Genomic DNA, 21,790 nt, shown 5'->3' with positions numbered 1-21,790 from the left:
AGCAACTAGATCCGATGACTCTACATGCCCCGCCCCTATCGGCCAGTATGACGTCAAGGACGAGACGATTTTGCAAAACGACAAATCTCATAGCAGATTGCTCTTCAGTTAAGTTACCTAGAGCAGAGGCAGTCTCATTTACTACAGCTTCAAGGGTTCTTGTTAACCTACGGATTAGCTTACTATTCTGGATAGGTCCTATAAAGAAGAAGAAACCTCTATTGAAATCTGTATACTGTTCTAGAGCAGTTTCAGTATAATCGACAATTGGGGACTCGATCTCCCTTCTATGTCTAATGTGTACTAGATGTGTGTTTCTATGATAATCAGATGGGGCTAGGAAAACTGGTGGCAGTAGGAAGGCAATGTAACAGGTTCCCTCCCAATCGAGGGGCAGACGAACATATGCGGTTTGGCCACAAATAAAATAAGAATGACGTGAAGCTTTGAAAATAGATTTCCCACTGTCACTATACTTGACAATAGTAGTACAATCGCTATGTCCTACATGTACGGAACCATTATTTCGGACACATAATTCGCCTTTGACTGGTAGTACTGAAATAGCAGGTAAGTCTGGAGTAGTATCAGACTGAACATTCAGGACCATAAAATTCGAAGAATAATTACCTAAGTTGTAAACTTCATTCTCTAGATCTAACCCTGTTCTGTGGGGAAGACCTTGCTTGTCTGGGAAACATGTACTGTTAAGGAAAGACATATCTGTTGAGGATGACGTTAACGTGGACCATGCTCCACACGAACCATTATGTGAAAATGGATAAGGAAAGAGTGGCAGAACTCCCTTCGGTGTCTGGAAAGGGGGGAGTCGACCACACACCCAACAATTAGTGGCATTGCTGGTCTGGTGTGAATAATGTAACATGCGGATAAAAGAATTGTTACGCATAGCGAGGCGATAAGAGAGTTCATGAGGAGGCAGATCACTAAACGTGTGCTCTACTGTAACATTAGAAGACTTATTTACATGAGAAACTGGAAAATACAGATAAAATGCATAACTGGTGCAGGAAATCATAATGCTGAGAAATAAAACGAAACTTAGAAAAATGATACATCGGATTGAGTTTTGACTAACTCTCTCACTATGGGGGTCTATTTTATACATGTCAGAAACCGGTCTAACCGTTTCACCTAGGGGAGGACTTAGACAATCAAACTGCCTGACTTATTTTACTAGACCTTAACTTTTTCTTATACTCCTGTTGCGGAGTTGTCTCTAACAGGGAGGGTGCAATATCATTGTCTTTTGCGGGACAGTCCTTAAGAATAGTACTTTGGCAGTCCTTTAAATCCTCAGAAATGTTCTTTGAAACTGGTTTCAATCCATAAAACTTTTTGATATGCGAAAGATGCACCCAGCCTTTGCGTCCCTCCAACTTCACGGCTGTGCGGGTGGCCAGGAGGACCTGTCGGGGCTCCTTCCAGCGAGGCTCCAGCGGACTTGAACGATCAAAATTTCGCACTAGGACCATGGATCCGGGAACGATTTCATGCGGTGCCACCTCGGTATTGTCTGGAAATGCGGCGGCAACCTGTGAACGACAAGAGTTGAGGGCAGACATCAAGGAAGCTAGGTAATATGTCAGCATATTACTTGAAACATCGGTAATACTTCGGGGTCTAGGAGTACCCCACATGTTAGGGGGGCGGCCGAAAACGACCTCATACGGGGACAGACCTGATCTGGAATGTGCGACCATGCGCATATAGAACAGGGCGACCGGCAGAGCTACTAGCCAGTCCACACCTTTCTCTTGACATACTTTGGCGATGCGAATTTTCAGGGTCTGATTATGTCTCTCTACGAGACCGGCTGCTTCAGGATGGCGTACACAATGGAACTTCCACTGGTACCCTAACAACAGGGAAACGTGTTTCATCAACTCAGATGAGAATGGCTGGCCGTTATCAGAATATACGACTCTAGGGAGTCCATAACGGGGGAAGAACTCACGAACCAACTGCTTGGCAGTGGTCGCGGCTGTGTAATCTGGGACTGGATATGCTTCTGTCCACCTGGACAAAGCGCATACAACTACAAGGACATACTTGAAACCTCGACATCGCTCCATCTGAATGTAATCCATCTGGAGGACTTCAAAAGGGTGGTCAGGAGGCTGGAATCCACCTTGTTCCACCGGGACACTTTTACCTGGATTAAACTGGCAACATATCATACAGGTACGGACTTTCTGCTTGGCTGCAGCTCGTAAATGCTTGTTGAACCAAATGTTCTGGATACTGTTTAACATTGCTTTTTCCCCTAAATGTGCTGGACTATGTGCGGTATTGATAATGACTTGAACCATAGAGTCGGGGAGAAACCATGTGGCTTTACCCTTCGTCAACCATCCCTGATCTGTCTGGACCCCTCCTTGTTCGGACCATTTATTGATTTCATCGGGAGTAGCATGTAACTGGATATCTAAGACATCTTGAGTAGGGTCCTTAACTGTCATACATGTAGTCGGATCTGGAGTATGTGTCTGTGTCGGATTAACTGGAATATCTGGAGTCTGAGCTGTAAGCTTAGCTGTGCGATCTGCTAAATCATTACCCTGGGAAATAGTGTCAGTAACTTTCGTATGTGCTTTGCATTTCATGATAGCAATGGATGTCGGTAAGTGTATGGCATCTAACAGAGCTTGAATAAGGAGACCATGCTGAATCTTGGTTCCATGAGAAGTCATGAAACCTCTCTCCTGCCAGAGCACTCCGAAGTCGTGTACAACTCCAAATGCGTAACGTGAATCTGTGTAAACATTAACTTTCAGGTTCTTGGCATGTATGCAGGCTTGAGTCAGAGCAACTAGCTCTGCTGCTTGAGCAGACAGGGTGTCAATACGGTGTGTTTCAATAACTTCAGTGTCAGTAGTTACTGCATACGCGGCTACTAGTTCTCCTGTACTGGTTCTCATGCATGAACCATCCACATAAAGTGTCAGGTCGGGATCTAGTAATGGAATGTCTGTCAGATCTTGTCTTGGCTTGGTCATGATGTTAACTACTTCCACACAATCGTGTGTGGCAGGATTTGGATTAACTGATGGTAACAGTGTGGCAGGATTTAGGACGTTGCAGCGTCTGATTTCTATGTGTGGCTGAAACAGTGTCAATTCATAACCTGTTAAACGTGCAATTGTCAAGTGCTGAGTTTGTGTTCGGTTTAAAAGAACTTCCACGGAGTGTGGAACTTGTACTGTCAGGGAGTGTCCTAAGACTATGGAATCACTTTGTCTGATAGCTAGTGCTGTGGCTGCAACTGACTTGAGGCACGCAGGCAGAGCCTGGGCTACAGGATCTAATGTGCTCGAAAAATAAGCACAAGGCTTGTATTGTCCTGCTTGATCTTGTGTGAGGACAGATAATGCTGTACCTTCGCGTTCAGTTACGAAAAGTGTAAAAGGCTTACTGTAGTTCGGTGTAGCTAGAACTGGAGCTTGGCATAGGGCTTTCTTTAATTCATTAAAACTAAGTGTATGTTCAGATGTCCAAGGGAGGACAGTCGATACGGCTGCCTCCTGTGTCGTTAACTGTATCAGTGGCTTGGCTAGAAATGCATACTGAGGAATCCATTGTCTGCAATAAGAAGTAAGGCCGATAAAAGCACGTACCTCCTTCTGGGTCTTGGGCTGAGGAAGACTCGCTATTAACTGAATACGATCTGGTGTCAACTGCCTACCCCACTTGGACAGCAAGTGGCCTAAGTAGATCACTTGCTGGACACAGAATTGAAGCTTCGAAGGGGACACCTTGTGCCCCATCTCGGCTAGGAAATACAAGACTGTAAGGGATGCTTGCTCGCAAGCACGTTCAGAACGGGCTGTGATCAGTAGATCATCGACATACTGGAGCAGGGCAGTGTCAGTTGGCATGTGAATGTTGTCTAGTTGTCTCTTGAGTGCTTGACTGTAAATACTAGGACTTTCTGTGAAACCTTGAGGAGCGCGTGTGAACATATAGCTCCTTCCATTTAAACAAAATCCGAAAAGAAACTGGCTGTCTGGATGAATGGGGACACTGAAAAACGCGTTCTTGAGGTCTATGACAGTAAAAAATGTGGCTTCGGAATCAATGGCTGTCAATAGGGAAGAGATATCTGGGACAACTGGGTACTGGGGAATAATACATTTATTAAGTTCTCGAAGGTCAATCACTAAACGGTATACTGGAGGTGCATTTGGGTCAGTACGTTTCATGACTGGAATGATCGGAGAATTACATACATTGGAGTCAGTTTCTATAATTACTCCTTGAGCCATGAGCTCGTCAATAATTTTGGATAAGGCTGCTACAGCCTCAGGTGGCAATCTGTACTGTCTGATTCGTGGCAGGACTACACCTGGCTTGAGAGTCACACGATGGGGTGTGATTTGCATATAACCAACATCAGTTGGACCTTGTGCCCATAGATGCTGCGGGACATTGGACAATCTCGGATCAAAATCTCGTAATACATAGTGACCCTTGAAGTCACGAAGAAACAATCGTATTCCCTCTGGGGAACAGCATATAACTGCACCTAATTCTTTCAGTGTTTTAATGCCTAATAGATTTTCTGGACATGACTTAGTAAGTAACAGATCAGTAGTGCGGGACAATGGACCTACTTCTAGAGTAACTGGCTTTGATATTTCATTTACAATAGGCTTTCCCGAAAATCCAAGGGAAACATTTCTAGAGCCTGAGAGCGGAGCCCCTGGAACTTCGGCGTGACTTATAGTGGTCCTACTTGCCCCTGTATCAATCAGAAACTTTCTGTCTTTCCCTAGTACTTGACTGTGAACATAGGGACCTTCTTGATCTACAGGTATCTCGATGAGAGGCAAGCCTACCTCCCTCTCTAGGCTGTTTCATGAATATGACTGATACTCCGGATACTCGGACTGTGCATACTGGTACATCTGCTGTGTAACATGCTGTGTTGCAGCGATGGGCTGCGGTACAGTAACTGTCTGTTGTGCATTCTGTGGCTGAGGAGTCTGTGTAACTTGTTCTTGTCTAGGCGGACGTGGTCTTTCTTTAGTCTTACCGGTAGCTATGTTGTGTTTCAGAACTGCACACTCGTTTATAAAATGACCTGGCTGTTTACAATAATTGCAGTTCCCTTTAACGGGAGCTGCAGGATGACTGGCTTGATTCGGACCCCTCTTCTGACTGTCTTGAGGAACAGATTGTGCAACTAGTACTTTCATTTTCGTGTCTTTCATACGTTTTCTCTCGTGTTCTTGCTCTTCTCTGATTCTATTCTGGTGATATTGAAGCATCTGTAACATCTGGGACGGGGTATTAGCTTGCCAGGTACTTTCGACTTTCAAAACTCGGTTTTTAATTGGTGGACTTGAATTCTCGACTATTTTGGTAACAAAAAGATGAGGGTATGACTCGCTACTTGTCTTGAGGCCACTGTTGATGCTAAAACATTTCTCAAATCTAGAATAAAAATCACTAATATCTTCATCTTGTTTCTGTTTACAGGCTGAGATTGCATCCCAGTCTTCCTTTTTAGTGGTTAATAATCTGGGTAACACTTGTATTAATAATTCTGGTAATTCTTTACATATTTCTCCAAGACCGGTACCTGGTACTCGTGCCTTATCTTCAGCTTCTAGAACTGCCCAATCGATCTTTTTCTCTCCCACCTCCCATTCTTTTTCCTTGAGTTTCTCATATACCCCTGCGGGCAACAGGACCTTTAGCATTTTAATTATGTCTGGATACGTGTATTCTCCCATACGGAGCATGTCTTTCAATTCTCGGTGGAACCCTGCTGGATCTTTATCATGACAGGGAATTAATTTTTTCATCTCTAAGAGTTCCATCTTTGTGATCGGGGTGTAAACAAACACTCGTTGCATCTCACCACCCTCTGTCTTAACTGGATGCACTTCTCGTAACGGATTTTGTCGGTCTATGTAAAAGGGTTTACTTTCTGGGGGTGAGACATGAACAAAATGCGGGTTCAGAAACATACTATATTTGTGGCGCTGTTCTAGAATGACACTAATTAAATCGGTACCTAAACCTTTCCATTTATACTGGAGTAACTCGTTCAGGACATCGTGTAACGGACCTGGATCAGAATGTTGACCCTCATACAAAGTAATGAGGTGTTGAATCATATACATACCCGCCAGTCGTTGCTCGGCTGGGGGCAATTTCAGAAACATTTGTGCCACTATTTCGTCTGGAAAAGTGGTAGAATCAGTAATCCATCGGACTGCTGATCGGACTAGTTCTTGTTCATGCATAGTACTAAACTCGCTATAACCGATTCGTGATTTCAGAATGTGGTCGGTAGCTTGAAATACTTGTTCTAGAGAACCTTGTTCTGGTGTTGGACGATGGAAAGTTGACTTGTGTTCTAGGCGTAAATGGCGGTCTGGAAATCTAGATTTTCCTACATACGCTATTCTGGCGGGATTCTCGTCCTCTACCTCTTCCGCAGAGTCATTTTCTTTCTCGCTTACTTGTGCTGCCTTACGTTGATCATGTAACCTTATTATTTCCTTACGAATTTTCTTGTACATACTCTCTATACTACCGATAGTTCTATGTTTACCGTCGGCTATATTATCACTCCATCTTGTCAGGGTTCTCATTTCGGCTTGATCTTTGGTCGGATAATCTTGTTCTCTTATTAGACAATTAATCAGAAACTTTAATATCATGAGCTGAATTTCAGCTTTCCTTTGAGACATGGCGTCACTAATACTTTCTGGATCATTCCCTGTACGGATGAAACGATATATTCTGTCTAGATCTTCTTTCATATCTGGTAGGGTGTCTAAAAACCCGAGCACCCGTCTTACACGTATGGAATATAAAATCATACTATCATCACCTGTGACTGGGTCATAGCGACATTCTGTAAGGACTCGTCGGATATCTGCAGCGGACTGATATTTGGGCGTACGCTGTGACGCACATTCATGTAACTCGGCCAACGTTTTACGTTGGTGCGGTGGCGGGGTACCAGGAGGACCTCCTCCTGCGGCCCCTAAACTGGAATCATCGACTGATGCTCTTCGTACTAGCGCGGCGGGAAATTGAAACGTAGGCTGAACTTGTATGGCGGGCTGAACCTGGGGGACCGTAGCAGGTACTGCGAGGGGTGCCCCGGTGTCTGGGGGAGCAGGAAGTGCCTGATTTACAGGGACTGGCGGAGCGGGATTTGCATATTCCGGGACTGTGTCGTCCAAATAGGACGAAATGAAAATATCAGCTGCGGTCGGTTTGTGACGTAGCTTGGTCGGAACTAAGGGTGGCGGAAAATTACTGGATGCCTCCGGGGTCGCTTTTGGCAAGCCCTCGGCAAGAAGAGGATACATACCCTTAATAAGGGCATGCCTCTGTCTATCTGACTGTTCGGTTTTAACTCGTTCACCTATCTCGATTAATTCCCTTTCTTGGGCTCGTTCTAAGGATTCTCTACTTAATTCTGACTTTCTGATTTCTTTTTCGGTTCTTTTATGAGATTCCTTGCGCCATAACTCGATGGCGTCTTTCTGTGACTGTCTGGCCTTCTTTTTCCATAATGCCTCTTCTACTCTCATGATGCACTCGGCATCCCACGTACCTGATACGGGCCATCTATACTTTTCCTCTAACTGTTTGGTATACTCTACCCATAAATCTAGATACAATATGGCACTTATGCCATGCTTCTGATACATAAAATGACCTGGACTGTCCCTAGGCGGAACAGGAACTGCTGCTTCTAGCAGACCTTTTCTGGTTTTTAACTGACGCAGTTTTGAAAATAGCGGCATGACTGAACTATAATCTGGACACAATACAATACACAATAAACACGATAATTACTTCACACTCATACCACGACATTAAAGTACATGAAGAACATTTAAAATAACAGTTCGAACAGAATACTACCTGGAATACGGAAAACAGAATACATGAATTTTCTCGAGAACAGAACTGACTAGAACAGAAACTAGATGCACTGCTGAAACAGTACGAAACTCACCGGTCTCATAAAGAGACACGTCAGGACCCGCATCCACCGAAGTGGACACTTCGTTTTGTGGGTCTGTGTACCACCAACCCACGGACCAGAGACAATTAGATTGACCCTGTCTAGATACTACCCCAGCAACGGTACTCACCGGGCAGCAAGAACGGAAGGCCTCGAACTGGACTGGACTGCTTCGACGCCGGACGGACGAACTTCGGACTTCTGTTACGGGTGGGCCTCCGGATACCTCGGACCTTGGACTCTCGGCTTGGGCTCTGGTCGGGACTCGCCGCGTTCCTCCACCATCTCGTCTGGATGCTGGACCGCCTCCTCCGTCTCCTCCGTGGGCCTGAGGGATACTTGAAGCAGAAATATCTGCCGGTGCGCAGAAGAGTTCCGTCACGACTGCAGAGGGTCAGGGGGCCGGCGTGGCTTCACCGACGCGTGGGGAAAGGGCAAGTCCCTGTTCGGGCGCCATTATGTGGTATATAAATAAATAATACCGGATCTAGGTTTGACTAGGCATAGCAATAACAGATAGCTCAATAAATAAGAGTCAAGATTCGAGGTAGTAGGAGTTTGCAGGTTTATTACAGCATAAAGGACAGGAACAGGACAACCTGCATAGGAATAGGATGGCAGGGCCCGGCAGCTGCCGGGGCTGGATCTGGGATGAGCGCGCTAGCATTTAATAACAATACACAAGTATATATAATAAAACAGTTGCATTACAGTACATATGATAGGCGGAGCAGTGGGTGGAGCAAAGGGTGTGACGCGTAGCAGTCGCGAAAGATAAGGGTGAAAGTGGGTGTAACAGGGCGTATACATAGACATGTGATGCAAACGTAACAGAATATGTCATGAATGGGGCGGAAACATGGAGGGGGCTACCTAAGGAGCCGGGACCTCTAACCTGGTGGTGCGCGCAAACTGGCAATGACGTATTACTAGGAGAAGCTGGGGGCTACGAACTCTGTGCTAGGAGCAGAGACTGAAGTCTGGAGAGTCAGGGCGACATGTACCTAAGCAGTATCTAGTATCTGATGTTTAGAGAACATGTTGATAGAATCCAAAAGCTATCGGGGTAAAGGCTAACAGACTCTAAGACTGGAGCATGCATTATTCTACATGTAGTGCGTGATGAAGAATATTAAATGACCATAAATACAGTATTTCTCTTACATGGAGACGTAAAGGCTAGACAATGACGGAAACTATTGATGCGGTTCAGTAGCTTAGGAATGCAGAGAAGGAGGACTGGACTGATAACTAGAATCATAACATACTCTTGGCAGACTCAGAGGCAGAGCCAGGCTGAACCGGGCACAGTGAGGCAGGAAGTAAGTGAAGGGTCAGGAACACAGGTGGGGGCTGTCTCGCTCCTCAGCGAGGGCTCAGGAGACAGGAGCTGAATCTGGTGTCCGGGCCCTTTTGAGGCCTAGAAACGGGGACTTTACAATGAAATAACGTGCACACTGAGAAACGTGGCAACGTAGCTTTACATAGGCCTGATATTCGTAGTATTCACGAGAACTGGAAATTGACATACTAGAGATGGACACAACTGTAATTGCGTCTTTTAATCGAACATGGGGAATACATATGCATATTAATCATGCACAGATAACATATGATGGAGGACGCATAGGGACACAGAACATGGCAAAATTTCCTTTTCCACAATTTGGTGGCAAACACATCATTGTTTTCGGAGATCTTCTGCAGCTGACACCAGTGAAAGGGCAACCTGTGTTCAAAATGCTCACGCATGAAGATACCAGGAAGTGCCTAGGCAGCATTGGCAACGTCAATATATGGTTAAACTTCAATTATGCTGAACTGCATGAAAATATGCGTCAGGCGAAGGATGAAGTTTACAAGACTATTCTACAAGATGTTAGAATTGGAAAAGTGACTGAGCATGGGAAAGAAGCTTTACATGCACGATTACTGTCAAATTTATATCCAGAACAAGACGTTGTGCCTGAGAATATTTTTCTGAAAATTACTGAGAAGAAATCTGGAATATGTTTGATGCCAACTCTTGCAGAATGTGCCAAATTCAACAACAAAATGTTGCATTTAGAAAAGCAAGAGATTGTGAAACTGGAAGCTATTGACAGAGTAGAGCATATGGGATCAACAATTATTTTGTCTGAGAATCTGAAAACAAAATTGGATTCATTAGAGAAGAGTATATCTAAAACTGCAGGTTTTGAAAAGACTCTGAATGTGTGCTTGAACTGCCGTATAATTTTAAGAAGGAATTTACATGTTGAAAGAGGTCTGGTAAATGGATCAATGGGTAATGTTGTTGATTTTGTAAAATACAGAAATAGAGATGGAATTGAATTTTTAAAAATTAAATTTGATGGCATTGAGGAAGTACAGCTAATTGGTCGTTGTTCTGCTAGATTTTTGCTTGTAAAAGACTTATATGTTCGCCGTAAGCAGTTTCCTGTTTGCTTGGCATATGCGGTGACAATCCATAAATCGCAAGGTTTAAGTGTAGACAGTGCATTGGTGAATATTGGCAGTTCTGTGTTCAAGGAGGGTATGGCATATGTGGCATTGTCACGAGTTAGAACTTTATCGGGATTGTACTTGATTGAGTGTGATGTCACAAGCATTTGTGCGGATCTAGATTGTGTTAAGGAATACAATAGGTTAAGAAGAGAGTATGCGCCACATTTGCCTCAATATCCTTTGTTTGAGAAACGTGTGGTAGGCCGGAAACGAAGAAATGTGACCAATACTGGGGAGGTTGTAGCAAAAAGACGAAAAGTCGATGAACCTGAAATTATAAGCAGAAATAAAAAGGATTCTGTTGAAGATGTTGTTGGTTTTCAATTTGAAAACAGTTCTGGTGTCAACTGCTATGCTAATGTAGTGGTTAATGTTTTGTTTTCTCTAGAAAATGTAAAAGAAGAGATTGTGGTCAATTCTGATCAAAGATTTTGCAGTTTGTTAAATTCTGTGTTAGAGAAATGTAGCACTGATAGAACAAACATAGAAAGTGTGTCTGAAATTCGAAATCTGTTAGACAGATGTTCAGGCCAAACACAATTCTCTCAAAATATTCAGCAAGATTGTCAGGAGTTTTTAATGTATATGCTTGATGTATTGCATGCTGAAGGTGTAGATGTAGATCAGCTGTTTGGGCTTTCTTATCAATGGCAGCATGACTGCGAGAACTGTATGGTATCAAGTACTACTAGTGTAGACTCAGAAAGATTTATATATTTAACTTTGCCAGACAGTAAATCAGTCTCCTTTAATAAGCTAGTAAAAGCAGCTGATCACAACATGGAGTGTAGCCAATGTAAATCTGAAATGATGTCCACATTATTTATACGAACATATGGCCAGTATGTCATTTTAATGTTCCAACGATGTAGGCCTGATGGAACAAAATTGACAACTTTAATTAAAAATGTTGTAGCTTCGCAGTTGTCAATATCAGGAAGGACTTTTGTAACTGCAGCAATTATATATCATGACGGTCCTTCAATAACATCAGGACATTACACAGCTTATTTAAAGTCTAGAAATGGCTGGTCATTCTGCAATGATTCTGTTTTAATTTTCAAAAAAAAATTGCCGTATGACCTTAAAAACTCTTACCTGGTGTTTTTAAAACCAAAATTTTAGGGAAAGAATCTCGGGATGTGCTATGTGGAATTTCAAGAAGTTCTAATGGCTCCTACACGATTTGGCCTTGAGGATAAGTGTAGTTCAGAGACATAACTTCTAACCATAAGACTGGACGTCATGGAGAAATAAGTGCACTTTGAATGAGTTCAGAAAAACTATTTCTATTTATAAGCTAATTGAAGCAGCCAATCAAAACTTAGAGTAGAGGGAATGTAAGTCTGCAATGCTGTCTACTGTTTTACATTGCTTTGTGATTAAAAGTGATGTAGAGAATTAAATAATTGTAGTAGTCATAGAGGTAGTGTAAGTCTGCTTCATAGTAAGCAGTATCAGTGTCATAGGAAATGTAGAACATGACTGAGCAAGAAGGGGAAGATATTACTAGTCCAGGATTGTGAAAATGATCTTCAACATTTTAAAATTCTGAAAGTTGCGGAAATGCCAAATGACGGGATTGGCTTACAAGAAATCCAAGAGTTATAAATGGCTCTGACAAGATTTGGCCTTGTGGAAACTTGTGGTAGAGAGCGAGAAGTCATTTATTGTATGTAACATGTTTTTCAAAACGATGGAGGTTTTCTTTCAGAAAGTGGCGGGCTGAAAGTAATAACAGCACAACAGAGTGTAAGCTGTTCATAGGACATCCTTTGACGTCATGGAAAGTAAGTTAACTTTAAGGAGTTCTGAATTCTGATTTGTTATGTTGTATGGGTTTTTTAAACACAATCATTTTGATTGTGGTTTTTTTTCCCCGCTGTTATATGATGAATACCTTCAAGTCACTGTTTTTAGTGAAATTTGATACATTCTGAGAACAGCAAAAATAAACCATTTAACATGTATAATTAATTCTGTACTGTTTGCATTTATGATGTATATGTAGAACTGTGTAGGAGGCATGGAGAAGGTGAGGCTTCTGTAAGTGTCAAAGTTGTTGCATACAGTGCTCATATTCTACGTAGTCTTTCATATGATAGACTACATTTCCACAATGAGATACCTAAGCAAAGGTAACACAGGTGATATGATTGTGGAATGAGCAAAAGAAACTCCACATTTTTCAATGACATCACCTGTGTTTCCTAAGTTTATGAATGACATTGTGCAGATGAAGTTTAGGTCTGTCCACGGACACAGAAGAGGTTTGGCCTTTGTTCAAGAGTGAAGTGGACATGACTTACTTCATTGGTAGGCCTTCACATGTATTATGTCCTCTCTTCTCTTCAAACAACTCGAAATTTAATTTGGAACCCTGAGTAGGTATCACCTCAAACAAACCTCTGGATAGGACACATCTTATTGGCATCCTGAAGCAATCATTTAAAATTTTAGTGTCTTGCGACACTTTTCTGAGACAACAGCAGTGCAAAAGATGCACCATGTTTTAAGATAGGCCTCACTTCATCTGCATCAAGATACTGTTAGTTTAAAATGTATATCTTTAGGACTGTGTAGGGGGCCTGGAGAAGCAGAAGCTTCTGTAAGTGTCAAAGTTGTTGAAAAACTGTTTGTCCTTCAATCTTTTCCCTTGTCTTTTGTAATTTTTAAATACATGTTTTAATATTTTTCAAATGTTTGTTCTCTCTTTCACAGATTGAAAGTATAAAAACAAAAAGTGAGTAATTTAACGACAATTATAAGGTAAATGTTTTGTATTCTTTTCGTTACATTTCTATCACATTCACCTACTATTAGTTCCACAGCTTCATTTTTTTAACCCTCAGTTTCCTGCCTTTGCTACTTTCCTCATTCCTTTCTCTATTACCTACTTACTCAACTCCTTCCACTCTTTTTCTCAGTCCCTCTCTTCTCATAGTTCCTCACTCTTGTTCACTCACTCCGTCTCTATTACTCTTAGTGTCTTTGACTGATCACTCTATCACTACTTGTTCATAATGCTTTCTCTGTGTAGTTGAAGCACACTAAGTGGCATATTATGAACACAGCCAATAAAATTATTGCTGTTTTTATTGGCAGAAAACTGGTGCAAAAGTGGTTTTAGCGGCAGTTTTCTGTCGCAAAAGCGGCTTTAGCGACACATTTCTGCCGATAAAAGCTGCAAAACTTTTATTGCCTATGTTGATGATATGGCTTTATGTTATTTACATTTCTTTGCTGTTTCAATTAATCTTTTTCTGTTATTTTTTGTTTTCTGTTTTCTATTTTTTCTCTCTGTTATTCCCCATGTTTTAATCTTATTTTGAACATTCACTCACATTCTCCAAGAAACTCTTCTTTGTTATTGTTCTACTCTCTTTTTTTTCTTTCACTTCCTTATCTATTTTGTTTTTCACAATTATACCCTCTTCCGTCTTTTCTTCGGTAAATAGATCTATTAAACAGTATCTCTGGTTTACTCCCTATAGCTGTCTTTCTTTTAACATCACTCTCTGTTTACTTTCCTTATACTTACTCTTCTTTTTTTTTTTTTTTGGTTAGCTCCCGGTCCGCGTACCGGGAAGCGACCCGGGAAGCGAACCAAAAGAAATAGAGCTTGCCAGAGTGCTAAACATTCTAGCAATTTTTTTTGAAAGGGGAGGTAGTTCTGAAAAGAACTTTTTTTAAAAATGTTTTTGTTGTTTTATATGTTATTTTATTTTTTTATTTTTTTTAGTTTTTTTTGTATTTTTTGAACAATTTTATATATTTTTTGGTTTTTTGGGGGGGGAAACAACAAAAAACAGGCAATGAAAAGGGCTCAACAGGAGCAAAAAAAAAATTACTGTCTGGGGCGGTTAGGGCAATTATGATTGTTATAAGCCAGGTTGATGGCATTAATACTCATGTTACCACATGATATCAACGCACCGCAGTGCATACAAGTATGTTTCATGTGCCCAAAATTTTCTTGGATGTTTGGCACGGTTTCCCGTGCCTCTGCTGGTGTCAATGATATTGACGATGTTGACCTGGCCACAGGAGTTGCTGTTGGGTTTTGTTCCATATCCCGTATTTCCGCCCGGCTGTAATTAAGTGGATGCTTCCTGGTCATGTGCCTATGCATGGTATAGTTCCCATAACTATACTTTTTATCAGTCCCTCTTGATAATTTGTCTTTGCAAATGAGGCAGGTGACATACCTCGCATTGACTTTCTTCTGCCCTGGAGGGATTGAATAAAACTGCCAAATGAAACTGGCTTTCCTATGGGAAACCCGGGGCACCTCTTCCAAGAACTGTGGTCCTTCTCCCTCCTCTTCCTCTATTTCTTCCTCATCCTCCTCTGTGTTGGTGATGACCTGGGGAGGTGGTCCTCTCTTCCCATGAGGAGGTGGAGGTGGTGGTGGGGGTGCACCAGCTGAAGCAAGTACTGAAGTCATTTCTCTAGTATCAATAAAGGTCTTCCTCTCACAATGATGAAAGTCAGAGTGAGGAAAGAAGGAGGGGTTTTCATCATTTGTGAAAAACAATAGTTCTCAACCAATGAAAAGTGTTATTTTTAGGTCACCTGACCTAGCCTTACATGATTATGAAACCAAAAGTGAAATGAACCAATGAAAAGTTTTATTAACAAGTCACATGACCTCTCACGCTCATGTTACGCGCTGCGGAACGCGCCCCGGATAGCTTCCGGGTCGCTGCGCTTCGCGCCTCGGTCTGCGCCCCGGAGCACTTCCGGGTGTGCTAACGCGGCACGTCATAAGACGCATTACGCGGCAACGCGATACGTCACGCTTCCGCGACGCGTCACGATGTTGATTTCTAACGCGGCAGTTGCGCAAACGGAACGTTTACCGGTTCGCGGACCGGGTCGCGGCAATAAATTGAGCTAACGGAAAGCTTTCCGGTTCGCGGACCGGGAGCGAAACAAAAAAAAATATTTAAAAAAAATTATTAATAAACATATAAAATATATTTTTGGATTTAAAGAAGAATACATTTTACAGCTATAGATATTAGCTTTTAAAAAACCAATGAAATTCACTGAAAAAACCATAGGTTATAGACCATATATAGTTAGGAATTAGCATTTACAAAACCTTGAAAATTCACTGAAAAAACCATAGGTTATAGACCATATATAGTTAGGAATTAGCATTTAAAAAACCTTATTTTACTCACACAAAACCATTGAAATTCCATATATAGTTAGTTGTACTAACTATATATCGCGCACCCGCAATCCACTGCTGATCATGTCACATATTACATCATTCATGACATGGTCAGTGACATCACTGATGACATCACTGATGACATCTCAAATGACATCACTGATGACATCACTGATGACATCTCAAATGACATCACTGATGACATCACTGATGACAACATCCAGTGACTGTATTTTTCTGTAAAGTTAAAATATGTCTTACATATTGAAGAATGAGTGGATGTATAAGTGTCTGGATGAAGGATTTAGTAGGTGCATGACTGACTGTATGAGTGAGTGATTAAATGTGTCTCACTGAGTGCATGAGTTAGTGACTAAACTGTCTTAATTTGTGCATCAATATGTCTGTTGTTCTGAAACCTGCTGCATATGTTGTTCAGTAGCTATATGAGTAACTATATGGGTTATTGATTGGTTGCCCAAGTATTTGTATGGGAGACTGAGTGTGTGTGTGGGTGGCTGGGAGGTGTATGACTCTGTGCATATATGTGTGAGCAGTTGATTCACTAGATGTATGGGTTCAAAAGTGCATGTGGAAACAGCTGTATGGGCGTTTGACTGTGTGCATGAGTGTATTGGTGAGTGAATGGATATCTCAGTGCTACATGTCAAAGTAAGTACATATGTAAAATACAGTACATGTGAGAGTTGACATATATAAATAACTGTGCATAGGAGCCAGTGAATGTGTGAGTGGCTGTATGCATCATTGTGAACTTGTATCCAGGATTGTATAAGAGAGTAAATATGTTTTAGTATATGTTTGAATAAGTAAGGTGTGTATAACTGTATAGTTGAGAAAATGGAGGTGTGATTGATTCTTTGCATGACAGACTAGGTGTCTGAGTAACTCCATGGATGAGTGACAGTCTGTGAGTGTATGTTTACACTGAGTGTATCTAAGGTTATATTAGAGTCTGAAGAGGTTCATTGTATTATCACATGAATGATGTCATCAGTGATGTGATCAGTAATGTCAAATGAGATGTCATCAGTGATGTCATTTGAGATGTCATCTGAGATGTCATCAGTGATGTCATTTGAGATGTCATCAGTGATGTCATCAGTGATGTCATTTGAGATGTCATCAGTGATGTCACTGACCATGTCATGAATGATGTAATATGTGACATGATCAGCAGTGGATTGCGGGTGCGCGATATATAGTTAGTACAACTAACTATATATGGAATTTCAATGGTTTTGTGTGAGTAAAATAAGGTTTTTTAAATGCTAATTCCTAACTATATATGGTCTATAACCTATGGTTTTTTCAGTGAATTTTCAAGGTTTTGTAAATGCTAATTCCTAACTATATATGGTCTATAACCTATGGTTTTTTCAGTGAATATATATATATATATAATTAGAAAGGAACAAGGTAAAGTTTACACACAGCTATTCAGGAAACCCACGGCAGGAAATTCCATATTACATTCCAGCAGCAGCCACCCGCCCAAATTAATCTACAGTATCCCATACGGAGAATTGCTTCGCATTAAAAGGAATTGTACCTTAGAGGAAGATTACAAAAGAAATGCACAAGCAAGCATAGACAGGTTTAAAACAAGAGGATACAATGACAGATGTCTAGAAAATGCCCAAAGAAAAGTGGATGCAATGCCCCGAAAGGAGATGTTGAAAATAAAACCAAAAGAATCGGAAAAGGAGGGGAGGTTTAGATTCATTACCACCTTCTCTGAGGGGGCTGGGAGCCTAAGACAAATTCTGAGGAAGAACTGGACACTTTTAACTACTGATCCAGTTATTGGTGCAGATATGCCCAAACAACCTATGGTGACCTATAGAAGGGCTATGGCACTACGGAATACACTGACACAGAGTTATCGGGCACGCATAGTAGACCGACCATTTGGAGAACATAAGCCGGGATTCTTTCCATGTGGAAGGTGCAAGGCGTGCAAACAAAGTAAAAAAGTACTATTCTATGATGTCAGGGGACAGAAACGTAAAATAAAAGTATTCCTTACATGCTCTACTCCCTTTGCAGTATACTGCCTGGTATGTCCGTGTGGACTACGTTATATTGGCAGTACGGTAAACCCCATGAAATTACGCATCCTGGAACATCTAAGGGCGATAACGAATTGTGATCCCACATACCCAGTGGCTAGGCACTTTAAACAGTATCATAAAAATAACAGTGACCTGATAACATATTTTGGTGTGGACCATGTTGCGGCGAGCCCCAGAGGTGGGGATAGGCTGAAGAAATTAAGGAGGCTGGAATCCAGATACATAATAGACATTGGAACAAAGGTGCCTGGAGGGTTGAATAGCCATGAAGAGATGACAGTACATCTAGGGTAGGGGTCTCCCTGCTCTGTGAGAATGTTCGATGTTGATAACAGTACCTGTTGAAATTTTAAGTTTTGTAAATAGAAGAGGGAAATGATAGAGGGGCACACAGTGGGTGATGAAAACGTGAATAATGGTATTTTGGGGAAAGGAGATAATAGATGGAGGGAACAATAGCCCATTCAGGGCAAAATGTGAATAAATGTTTGACGAACGGAAAAGGCCCATCCAGGGCGTAATGTAATGATACATCATCAACCAATGTCAAGTGGTGTTGTGAATATACAACCAAAATGTATTGTATATATTGCATATGGAAAATGGGAAGGTCCATTCAGGGCAAAACCGATATGTCAAAAATGTCAAACAAACCATTATAAGATGGCGACCATGGATTTGTCCCTTGTCTATCTCCATGACTTGCACGTGAAGGGTATTTAAATAATAAAAAAATGGCGCGCTATTGTACCAAAGACTAAGGCAGTAGCCGAAACGCGTCTGGTTCTCTGAGGGAAATAAAAGATCTACACCCTCCTCCTGCGAGTGCTGTGCTTTCTTGGAAGGTGAGAAAGTGGAAGCCTGGATATATATATATATATATATATATATATATATATATATATATATATATATATATATATATATATATATATATATAAACAAAGTCAAAATTTGCGAGCAGTTGCTCACAGCGCCTTTCCCAGCCACTTCATGGCGGCGGTCCGTGATGAGGCAGGCAGCCTCAAACATATGCACCCAAGCCGTCACGCACTCGAAGCAGGACAGCAATCACGGACACGAAATCTGTTGCAATAAACCTCAGTTTATTTCCAGGTGAGAATGGCAAACAACACTCAACGCGTTTCAGGATCACTCCCTTGTTCACGAGTGCCTGTTTTCGCGTTGCTTTCTTTTTTAAACACCACGTGATTACAAAGTAACAAAAAATGAAAAACAGACTGGCGTTTGACTTTGATTTAACAGAACTGAATGTTTCTTTCTGATTGATGTTTTAACATTTCTGATGATTCATTGTCGCTTTGTGCAATACCATTCCGCCTCTGCTCTTTTAAATTCACTTGTTAAATTTTATACAATCTAGAAACTAAACCACTTCAGTAGTGCTTTATGCCAATTATACTTCCGTTTCACACAGACATTTCGTACTGGTATTGAACCCCTGTGGGTGAATAATAGTATTTTGAAACACATAACTGAAGTGTATTAAGTAGTTGTAATAAATTTCTACATAATAAAGCCCAAGTGGGCAAGAGCTAAATGATTGGCTTTATAAAATCTTCAGGTCAAGAGATGTTTCGGTCTTCAGCTCAGTCATATAAATCTACAAAATGAAATGAAATGAAAATAAATATAAATAATGAATTTGTGTCACCTAAAGAAAACAACAGCAAACAGTAAAACGAACATTAACCAAGAAAACATATAAGCTCATGTCATGACAATAATTGTTCTAAAAAATTAAGGAATGCATTTTTCAGAATTGAATTAACAAGTAACAGTCTTTACAAAAGTCATCCCAGATGAACGGCTAATTCCTCATCGAGGTTATGGCCTAAAGGGGTCATTGTTTTATATTGGATGATGAGCTTGGACTCAAGGCTCCGAAGTTCTTTCAGTCTGTCACCACCTCTTACATCCATTTTAACAAAGTCAAGTACCACGAAACTAAGTAAATTTGTGTTTTGTCCGTGGTGGCTTTGAAAATGGCGTGCTATTGGGTACCCTTTGTCCATATTTGTTATAGCACGTAAGTGTTCTAAAACACGGACTTTGGCCTTATGAATAGTACTTCCAATATAGGCCAGTCCACATGGGCAAAACAGTGCAAACACGGCAAAATCAGTGTTGCATGATGTGTGTTTCTTGATAACATAGGGTCTACATACTGAGGATAAAGTACACTCTTTCTTGTTTCTACTGTTTTTGCAGGCTTTACAGCTACGGCAAGGAAAAAAGCCTTGTATGCCAGGGATAATGGGTTTCGTTATTTCTACAGCTCTGCATAACGTGTCTCGTAGCGATCTTGCCCTTTTGAAAGTAATTTGTGGATTAGATCCAATACAACTTGCAAGATCTTTGTCTGTACCCAGTACTGGCCAATATTTGTTCAAACTTTTCCGTACGACTTTAGTTTGTCTGCTGTACGTTGTTATGAACCTAAGGTTCTGACAGCTTTCATTATTGTTCATACTTTCCGTTCTCTGCAATTTGTCAGCTAACAAAGAGTCTCTTGAGCGTTTAGATACGGCAACGATTGCTTTTTTAATAGTTTTCTCTGTGTACCCTCTTTGTGAGAACAGTTCACACATCACCTCTGATTCTAGCATAAATTTCTCTGCAGTGCTGCAGTTGCGCTTAGCTCTTAGTAGTTCGCCCAATGGGATGCTCTGAATAAGTGCATTGGGATGACAGCTTTCAGCGTGAAGGAGGCTGTTGCCCGCCGTACTTTTTCTAAAAAGACTGCTTTCAATTTTGTTGTTCTCAACAGATAGTTTGAGGTCAAGAAATTCTAGTGAGTTTTGAGACCATTGTGAAGTTAGGTGGAGATTAAAATCATTAATATTCAGCGTGGCCACAAATTCAGAAGCTTCTTTCTCATTCCCATCCCAGATACAAAAGATATCATCAATGTATCTGACGTACATGGGGATTTTTTCTTTGAATGTGTCCAACTTACTCACTATTTTTTCCTCCCAGTACCCCATATAAAGACCTGCAAAAGATGGCGCAAAGCAGGTCCCCATAGAAATACCAAGGGTTTGATGGTATATTTTATTGTCGAATAAGAAGTAGTTCTGCTCAAGACAGGTGGTTATCATTTTAAGCAGCATTTCAGTGTGCGCAAAGTATGAATCAGATCGATTACTCATAAAATGTTTGCATGCCTCTATTCCTTTCTTGTGTGGTATACATGTGTATAAGCTGGACACATCCATCGTGAGTAAGGAGTATTCATTCTTCCACTCAATCTTTTGTATTTTTCGGAGAAAATCTCCGGTGTCTTTAACATAAGAAGGAAGTTGTTGGACTGGGCCCTGGAGGAAGAAGTCCACGTATCTAGAAACATTTTCTAAAAAACTCCCTCTCGATGACACTATTGGTCTCCCTGGTGGATTGAGTGGCTCCTTATGGATCTTAGGCAACAGATATAGTGCTGCCAATTTCGGGAATTTGCAGTCTAGAAATTTATATTCTGCATCTTCCATCAGTCCCTGCCTTTCCATTCATACAGTGTTGTCTGAAATTGTCTAATTGCATGTTCATATTCCATCCTATTATTTCTTTCGTATTTGTCAGCTTCTGCTAACTGTCTCAGGCCTTCATTCACATAATCAATTTTTGAAATGACAACTACATTTCCACCCTTGTCAGAATTTTTTATCACAATTGTGTTGTCTTTCTTAAGGTTATCAAGGGCAGCTCTTTGGGCCTTACTCATATTATTCCAATTGCCAAAAGTTTTGTGTTTACATATTTTCCACAATTCTTCGTTGACCCGCCCCTTTCGAATACTTCTATGGCTTCGTTTTTAATCTGCGGCAAAAATATCGACTTGGGTCTAAAATTGTTCTTTGCACTCAGATCAAACGGGATATTTTCAAGTTCAAGGCTTGTTGTAGGGTCACAATCGTCAGTATTAGTATCAGCTAACACATTCATAGTATGTAACAACCCCACATC

The sequence above is a fragment of the Lissotriton helveticus genome, chromosome 8, assembly GCF_964261635.1.
Source record: "Lissotriton helveticus chromosome 8, aLisHel1.1, whole genome shotgun sequence".
Lineage (NCBI taxonomy): Eukaryota > Metazoa > Chordata > Amphibia > Caudata > Salamandridae > Lissotriton > Lissotriton helveticus.
Note: the sequence above shows the minus strand (reverse complement) of the source record.